A 9,139-nucleotide genomic window follows, 5' to 3' on the forward strand; every position below is an offset into this window, starting at 1 on the left:
TCATCCGCCACTTTCCGCCAGTCATTCAGGCCGAAGGGGCGAAGGGGGGCAGGGGGGGGGGTAAGAGGAGGATCAGGAATAGGGACACGGGAGGGAGAGAGAGAGAGAGAGAGAGAGAGAGAGAGAGAGAGAGAGAGAGAGAGAGAGAGAGAGAGAGAGAGAGAGAGAGAGAGAGAGAGAGAGAGAGAGAGAGCAAGGGGGGGGGTAAGAGGAGGATCAGGAATAGGGGCACGGGAGGGAGAGAGAGGGGGAGAGAGAGAGAGAGAGAGAGAGAGAGAGAGAGAGAGAGAGAGAGAGAGAGAGAGAGAGAGAGAGAGAGAGAGAGAGAGAGAGAGAGAGAGAGTGAGATAGATAGATAGATAGAGAGAGAGAGAGAGAGAGAGAGAGAGAGAGAGATAGATAGATAGATAGATAGATAGATAGATAGAGAGAGAGAGAGAGAGGTGGTGGGGGGGAGGTACCACTGAACATGCGACGGTAAATACACGCGGTGATTACAATTGCCAAGGTAAATCAATGTAATTTACCCCTATTACTTACCATAGTGCTAACACTTAATCAGTACATATAATAACACCAATCATGTCAACATCTAGTCTTATAATTAAACCACAAGTATCATTTTTTGGCTTACCTTCACGGAGAAATGTCTACAGGTGGCTTCTGGTGCGAGCAGATGTATTTTTTTTTTTGCAGGTGCGCGAGTAAGTTACCCCTGCATAGTGAACACAGGTGTCTTATCCCCCAGGGCGGGGTATCGGCGCCGTTTCCCAGGCCCTAAATCAGCCCCTGGGCCAAAACTATCCCATGGTGGAGCCCTTGGCAGAGCTCATGTCCTAAAGATGGGACGGACACCTCTTTCGTGGACAGATGGTGCTCGCAGCGGTGCGTTTGAGGGGGGGGGGGGAAACTGGACCCGAATTCGAGTTCTGTGTTCTTTCTCTTGAATTCGGACTTCTGAGAATATAACACAATTTTGAATCACTTTTGGTGCACCGAGCTTTTCAATGTATAGATCCTGTTGCGTTACTGTGCTTCACTTTTCACGTCCTGTGTGTGTGTGTGCTTCAGTTGCACATATGGTAATGACACAGCTCGTTAGATATTAAACTCGTTGTTTGGTCGCAATACAAGGTTGCAGTCTTGAATCAAGGATTTCAATGTGATGTCTTAAGACAAATGGTTTTTTGTATCCTGCAAAGTTAAGCATAGAAAAAAAAAGTTCAGTTATTGCCATAGGCTTACAATAATACAGGCAATCACATAAAATATATCATCACTGAGAACTATCAAACAAATCAATAATTATTCCCTAACAGTGTCAATAAAGGTCACCGTAACCATATTCTCTTCTTAGGACACCCATACACACATTTGTCCACACACGCACACATAATATACATACATATATATATATATATATATATTATATATATATAATATATAATATATATATATATATATATATATATATACGTATACATATACATATACATATATATATATATATATATATATATATATATATATATATATATATATATATATATATATATATATATATATATATATATTCGGAAAGGACGGGACGGCCTCCACACTAACCGTCCCCCTTTAAGGAAAGGTACCGAAATCTCGCGCCACTTTTCTTTTCTTTTCTTTTCTTCTTCCTGGTTTCTCTTGTATCACCCAGCGTCGACACCGGGACGTTACATTTTGGGAAACGATTTAGCTGAGCGAAGGAAGAGAAAAGAATGGAACAAGAAGGTAAACAAACCGCTTCTGCTTTACGAAGAGTCGATAAACCTCTACAGTGTCTTTGGTAACGTGTATTACGCCGACGACTTCCATCGATTTTTAGAAAGAGTGAAAGAAGGTAGAGAAAGAAAACAAAAAAGGCGAAAAAGACTAAACGCAAAGAATACACACACACACACACACACACACACACACACACACACACACACACACACACACACACACACACACACACACACACACACACACACACATAATATATATATATATATATATATATATATATATATATATATATATATATATGAGAACCTTTTCCTCCCTCTCCCTCAGACCAACCTCAACCTTACTCTTTCTCTTAATTGCTAAAATATCAGCACATTCCTCTCGAAAGATTCAAACGTTCCGAAAACACGTGGAGTAAGTAAGCTGAACAGCAGCGGCATTCTTCGTAAAATGGGTTAAGGTTTGCTGTCGTTAGAGACGAATGCCCGAAGTCGCGTACTCAAGGAAAGCCGGTTTTCTTAAAGACTAAATCTTTTCTTGTGAGAGCCGTCTTTGACTGCCATGCTTTTAACGATTGCTCTCTCGCTCGTGTTCTGGAGGATCACCTCTCCTTCCATGGACTACGGTGATTAGGCATCGTCGTAATGAGCCACGGGTGGTTAACCTCCTTAGCGCCTCTGGTAACGTTTCTGTTACCCTTCCTTGTGATGGGACTGAGTAGGATTTAGTACCCTTATCTATCTGTCGTGTTTTCAATATGAAACTAAATGCGACTTTAGCAATATTAAATATGTAGATATATTATGCAAAAAATGTTCTTGTAGACAATTTCAGAAAAAGCTGATTAATTAAATCGTATGATCAAATTGCATTTAAATTAGAGATTTAATATATCACAATATTTTTTTTTCTTCATTAACAGCGTGCGTTTAAACTCTTTAACAATAACAAGTCGGTTCTACATACTAACAAATAACCTAGAGCTAAGCTTTGCACGTGGAAATTAAACGGATGTACCCAGTGACCCCTCGCCTCGAAACTGTCCACGGAACATAACAGCACCAAAAAACTAGGGCATGCTTTCCACACGTTTCACAGCTGACCATTTCTGCATTAGTAAGCAGTATAATCTGCCATCTGGATACTGTGCCAACAGAAAGGTTTGTGATGGAAGTATCAACAAGCTCTATTATTTAAGCTTTCCAGAGCGTACCTTCTTCCGGTGTGTGTACCCAACGGCCAGACAGCATACCCGCCCCAGTCTTAGATGAAGGGCATTCAAGTGAAGGCATGGCACCATTATACCCTATATCCCCACGTGTCTTTCGGGAGTCATCGATGTAATACCTTCCTTTCTTTCTTCATATTTTCCGCCTTCATTTCTACACATTCGCTAATACCTCTGCTCTCCTCAAGCAATACTAATCAGCTCTACAAATACGCCTAAACATACCAACCCAGTTAGCCTTTAGAAAACTCAAAGTCCTAACCTAACGACCGCCGTAAAATTCACGCACTCACCCACACTTACCCTTTTTTTTTTTTTTTTTTTTTTTTTTTTTCTTTTTTTTTTTTCCTTTTTTCTTTTTCCTTTTCCTTTTTTTTTTTTTTTTTTTTATTTTCTTTTTTTTTTTTTTTTTTCTTTTTATTTTTTTTTTCTTTTTTATTTTTTTTCCCTTTTTTTTTCCCCAGACCAAAGGAACAAATTCCTTAGTGTCTCACCCCTTCCCACCCCTTAGTGTATGGCCACTGCCTCACCCCTTCCCACCCCTTAGCCCTCATGGTGGTTGCGGGTCGTTGGCCGATGGTAATATGTCTGGCCGGCCTTCGCTCTTCGGTGTCTGTACCAAGCACCCAAGGACAGCGACTGGCTCATCTCTTCGGAAGTTGGGAGGAATGGATTAAACTTCAATGGAAGGTCCTTCTGTGATGTCCTGCTTGTCGAGTATTAACGTTTTTAAAAACTATTTCCGCTGTTATTATTATTATTATTATTATTATTATTATTATTTGTGTGTGTGTGTGTGTGTGTGTGTGTGTGTGTGTGTGTGTGTGTGTGTGTGTGTGTGTGTGTGTGTGTGTGTGTGTGTGTGTCAGGAGTTTGTTGTCTGAAGTTTACACTGCGGTTGTCCTCTGTGAACCCGTCAAGTACATGCGTGTTTTATGTGACAAAAAGAAGAAGAAATGAATTGGTACTCAAATCTGGCTATGCCTTAAAAGCTTTTGTTTTGGGTAAATCATACATCCCTTATTATATGTCGCTTTGTAACTAATCCTTGCGTTCTATTTGGACATGTAATTAGTTAGCAATACAAGGAATAGATAGATGACCTTTCTTTTACAATGACGTGTATATATGTGTGTGTGTATATGTATATATATATATATATATATATATATATATATATATATATATATATATATATATATATATATATATATATATATATATATATACATATATTACAACTACTTATTGAATATTAATTTGATACCATGTATGATACAGAACGCTGGACAATGCCTTTGCTGGGCAATACAAGACAAAATCCTTGTTCTGTTCTTCAAACTTTGTTGTTAGGCGTTAACGAATTCCACATTCATATGTATAATTTACCAGTCAAGGACACATTTTGTGGTGCACACACGGACACGTATTGAAACCTGCTGCAAATGCTAATTAGAAGAGTACCTCATCAGACACTCATCATACTGACTAATCTGTATTCGAACTTCATAAATATGGATCTTGGAAAAATAAGCGAGTTACATATCGTTGGTTTCTTCCATGGGCTGCACCGTTATCCTGAGGAGGAAAATGTCGAAATACGTCTTGAATTAAAAAAAAAAAAAAAAAAAAAAGAGAATATGTCTTCAGCAAGCAAGAATTTCAACCTGACATAAGCCTTTTTTCCAAGCCGCTTCGCTAAACTTCTAAAAACTTTCAGGTGCAACACGTGTGGAATTTGCATACCGTACCACTTCTTTTCCTAACCGAACCATAGGTTACGAATAACTACTATAGTACAAGAGCACAAAAATATACGCCAGCTTTTTCATGCTTGGAATCCAGTCCAGTGAAGTGCGAGTAACTCCATTCATTCATTCATTTCGACGTAGCACACATGCGTCAACCCAAAGAGCACAAATAACACCACAAATAGTCCAGGTATCTCACCAATAAACAGCGATATAGGAATCAATCTATTTGCAAATCAGCAGATATTCACTCGAACGAGGAAGTAGCCGCCTCAAGAATTATAGCACATGGTACTACTCTCTCCAGTCCTATCTCACACACACCCTCGTCGCTCTTCCAGGGACGTGCTAGCGATCGCCTTCCTTCGTCGTCAATTCATCACACACTGTCAACTTTTCCTCCGTCTTCATCACCAAAACCACACCCGAACGACCAACGACCCCCCCTCGACCACCCCCCCCCCCCCTTACCATGGAGTTTTCTTCCTCTTCCCGCGAACGAAACGCCCCCCCTTTTACCTTTGATTATTCGCCTAAAACCACCACGGGAGAAATGTAACAAGTCTCCCTCCACGTTCACATCAGAGAGCCAACTGAGACTGAATGCGCAGATAAATACACACATACACACGAACACACATTACACTCACCAACCCCCCCGACAAGTTTACACGTACAAGCCGCTCCTTGCGCAATACCAAACTCTCGGGCTTACGACACCCAATGAATCAAAACTTGTTAGACGGCGAGGGATAGACTAAATAGAAGCCAGACTTCAGAAAAGCGAAATGGGAAAGCGTCTTCGTTTGGGTCTGAGTGGAACTTTTCGGAAGATATTGACGGTGGGGGTTTCCTGTGGCTTAACTTAACTTCCACCAAACGCAACCTTCCCATTCCCTTCCTTCCCCAAACACTTCCTTTACTTGACACAAAACAAAACAACGTCCCAAACACATTTTTCTTCTTCCCAAACACTATTTCTTACATTCCCAACACCTTACTAACCCAACTTTATACTTGACTTCCTGTATCCAACACCTCGAACACTAGATTTATCAACTTTCCCAAACACCTTAACTTAACTTCGAATTTCCCACCACTAACACTTATTCCTCACATCAATTCAAATACCTGATTACCTACCCAATGGCAAAACACCACAAACAAACCCACCATCCCCACACATATTCCCAACCACACTAAATTTAAACTACACATTACTCACCCCTTTCCCTTTTTTCCCCCCTCCCCCCTATCTGAGCCAACTCAAAACTCACCCCAACTCCTCGAACGTCCCCCCCTCCCTCTCCCCCACTCTCCTCCTCCTCCTCTCTCCACCCCTCTCTCCCCTTCCCCTCCTCCCCCCCTTCCGCCATCCAACCACAAAAACCCCCCCCACGTCCTCTCTTCTCCTCCACTCATCCTCCCTCCTCACCCCCCCCTTTCCCAACGTCCCGTCCTTCCCAAATACACCGCACAGAGCATTTATAAATATGTTGATTTGTCTCTTATGGAAATGTCTTGAAAAGAGAGTATGAGGTTGCTGGTTCTGGGTGCTTGTCCCCCCCCCCCCCCCCCCCCCCCCCCCCCACATATCTGCCATACATGTCACAGATCGCCGCTTCTAATATCGACGGGAAGTATTCCAAAGTTTCGCTTGAGGGGGAGAAACTTGTGACATTTTGGAGGAATCCAATCGGGAACAGTTGGTGATCTCTGTTTGTCCACGTTCGCCAACTTCGTGACTATTTTGAATTCACCGAGATGTTTAGATCACGCATGTAATACGCGTCTCTGACCAATAATAGTATATAGATGAGAAGTATCGTGCAACAACAACAACTACGCACGATGCAACGTATCGCCATATTAGGCAGTGTTTCTCTATCAAATGTTGAACGCTAGGAACGATTGCCATCGCATTAAACACACATAAATAGAACAAACGAACTAAAGTGCAGTTCGATCTGTCCTCCAGTGCCGGGATTCGAGCAGAGCGGTACGTAAAAAAGTACATAGAACACTTACACCCTCTTGATATGGCGACATCTGGAGGTCCCTCACGCCACCACAAGCCCCCCTCCCCCCCAGCTGACCCCCCCATCTCCCCCCATCTCGACCTTGGCGCGGGTGAACCAGTACGACCCCGGTAAGGCGAACCGGCCGGTCCTGGACCCCGATACAGCACCACCTCTCTGGCTGCTCTCACTGCGGGTAAAAACATCAAGCCGGCTCGCCTCTACTCTACATCTTGCTCCCCGCCCCCCACCACCCCCCTCCTGTGGCTCTGTGGGTGTCACCACTCCAACCCACTTGCTGGCACGGCACAGGTAAACAAGGGGAAGATTCAAAAGCTTGACGGCAAGGAAGATCATCTCAGAAGTGTTACAAGAATACACTTTGGACACGCCTTGGACGGTAGAAAGCGCCGGGGCTACGCATGTCCTCGGCTTCGTAGAACTGTGTCGGGATGAAGATGGGCTGTGAACTTCAGTTTTTCTTCCTTCTTTTCCTCTGTCATCTGTGCTGTGCTTATTGTGTCCTGTTTTCTGTGTCTCCTTTCGAGAAAAAGGATGTGGTAATATAAAATTTAACCTAAACCCAACTTCGTAAACATTCATGGATCAATAAGGATTGCATGTAATGATTTCCTAAGATCCGAAGAACCGTTCATAAAAAGGGTGAGTAACGGATTAATGATTAAACAACCCTTTTCCTTTCCCTTCTTCTCCCTTTTCCTCCCTTTTCTGCCCTCCTTTGTATCTTTTCAAGAATGCTGTTGTCTTTCTTTCAATACCCCGGTTTTTCAATAAAACCAACCGCGATGTATTATATTTATTTTGATTTAATAAAGTAGTGTTTTGAATATATGAATATGTATACTGAATATATATATATATATATATATATAGATAGATAGATAGATAGATAGATAGATATATGTGTGTGTGTGTGTGTGTGTGTGTGTGTCTGTGTCTGTGTCTGTGTCTGTGTCTGTGTCTGTGTGTGTGTGTGTGTATGATATATATATATATATATATATATATATATATATATATATATATATATATATATATATATATGAACGCTGACTTTTACGTACTTAGCTGCTTCTTTGCAATGACGCAGTCCTTCTCAAATCCGACGCAGATGAAATATGAAATGATATATGGTTTGAATAGAAAACGGATATGAAAACAGACAAGGAAACGAAGAAAAACAAAACAAAAAAAAAACTAATAATAGAGTCACTGCATACCATATCGATATAGATTGCAATATCAGTCATCAATTTAGCCTGATTGCTTGCCGGGATCCTAATAATGCACACAAATGAACGCACTCTGATATAAGCAACGCGTTCCATAAGATACTTCTTGTGAACGCAAACTTTGATATAATTTTTTTTCTTCAGGGAATACAATGGCGATTCAGAAAGCATTAGAAATCTGTTCTTTGACATTTTTAAAATCTATATCACCTCCATCTATATCAGTGTTGTGATCATTTGCATAAGTAGAAATTATTTTTTTCGTTATAGTGAAAGGTTGAGTGTGATAGCTTTTCAATGTCGTATCCATTGGGTGTCGAGCAGTCAATTATTTACTCTTGACTGCGGAATATATATATATATATATATATATATATATATATATATATATATATATAATTTAACCAATATATATATAGAATATATATATCATATATTTAAGTTAACCAAACACACATTATATATACACACTTATAGAGTATTTATATATATACATTATATAATTAGATAGTTATATGGATAGATAGATTATTATATATAACTTACATTTAAAAATAATATATATAATATATAATATAAAATAATATATTAAAATATATTATATATTTATAATTATATTATATATAGAGTGAGAGAGAAGAGAGAGAGGAGAAGAGAAGAGAGAGCGAGAGAGAGCTCTCGACAGCTCGCTAGTAGATATAGCTAGCCGGATCGATCGAAGATATATATGTATATAATATATACACATTTAAATATAATCTATGTCTCTCTAAATCAATTCTATATTACTATCTATATTATTATATCAAAAACTATCTGTGTGTGATAGTTCAAAGATTTAGTGTGTTATTTATTGTGTTATCAACACTAATGTGTGTGCGTTAGCCGTCTGATTTTTATTCCAACATAATCCACCCATACATATAAGTGTATATATAATATATATCTATACACATAAATATTATGTATATATATATATATTTTATATATCTATTTCTATATCTAAGTATATATGTTTAATATATATATATATTCTATATATAAATCAAATCCTTCAACCCGACTCTGACCCTATACGCACTCGATGCCCCCCACCCACTAGAGACGACGACGGAGCATAGCAGA

The 9,139-nt window shown here is 39.8% G+C and overlaps 1 protein-coding gene across 1 annotated transcript in view; it reads right to left on the reverse strand.

The window, feature by feature from the left end:
• Positions 1-5,126, reverse strand: part of LOC122255460 (uncharacterized) — a 61,030-nt gene extending 55,904 nt beyond the window's left edge. The window contains exons 1-2 of the mRNA XM_086532629.1: positions 5,068-5,126; positions 635-1,194 (exon numbers count right to left, since the gene is read on the reverse strand). The gene's annotated coding sequence lies outside the window, so the exon portion shown is untranslated. The remainder of the gene's footprint in view (positions 1-634; positions 1,195-5,067) is intronic.
• Between the last annotated feature and the right edge of the window lie 4,013 nt (positions 5,127-9,139).

The sequence above is a fragment of the Penaeus japonicus genome, unplaced genomic scaffold, assembly GCF_977035675.1.
Source record: "Penaeus japonicus unplaced genomic scaffold, GWHDUDI00000001_assembly GWHDUDI00000037, whole genome shotgun sequence".
Taxonomy (NCBI): domain Eukaryota; kingdom Metazoa; phylum Arthropoda; class Malacostraca; order Decapoda; family Penaeidae; genus Penaeus; species Penaeus japonicus.